The sequence below is a fragment of the Antrostomus carolinensis genome, unplaced genomic scaffold (assembly GCF_000700745.2).
Source record: "Antrostomus carolinensis isolate BGI_N321 unplaced genomic scaffold, ASM70074v2 scaffold32452, whole genome shotgun sequence".
NCBI classification, from domain to species: Eukaryota; Metazoa; Chordata; class Aves; order Caprimulgiformes; family Caprimulgidae; genus Antrostomus; species Antrostomus carolinensis.
The window spans coordinates 25,865-26,355 of NW_010302172.1; positions in this window are offsets into that span (position 1 = coordinate 25,865).

The window sequence follows — 491 nt, forward strand, 5'->3', positions numbered from 1 at the left end:
AAGGACCTCAGTTCATCATTTGTACATAAAACTGCAGCTTTAAGCAGCCAAAGCCACCAAAGACTTGAATACTGTTTAAATGGCTGCTTAGTCACTACATATCCCAAGAGGGGGAAAAAACGGACCTTTTTTTTAAGCTGACCAAACATAAAATTTATTTGTTTAGAGGCTATTTTCTATATTTATTGTTGGGGAGGGCGGGGGGGAGAAAAGTCACTTTAAGGGCCTCTGCTAAGGAAAAACAAGTGCATTTTTTTGGATGGAATGCAATTTTCTAGAACGGTATTATGCTGAAGAGTCTAACGTACATGATTCAAGGAGGGAGGGGGCGAGAGGGACCAGTACAAATCAGCGAGACATACTCCTGCAGTTTATTTTTATAAAGCCAACTACCATGATGTTTTGTAATTTTTGGTCATGATTTCACCATTGTTGGTGAAGCAGATTTTCAATATATGTTATCTATATGAAGCTCAACCAATATGCTCCAT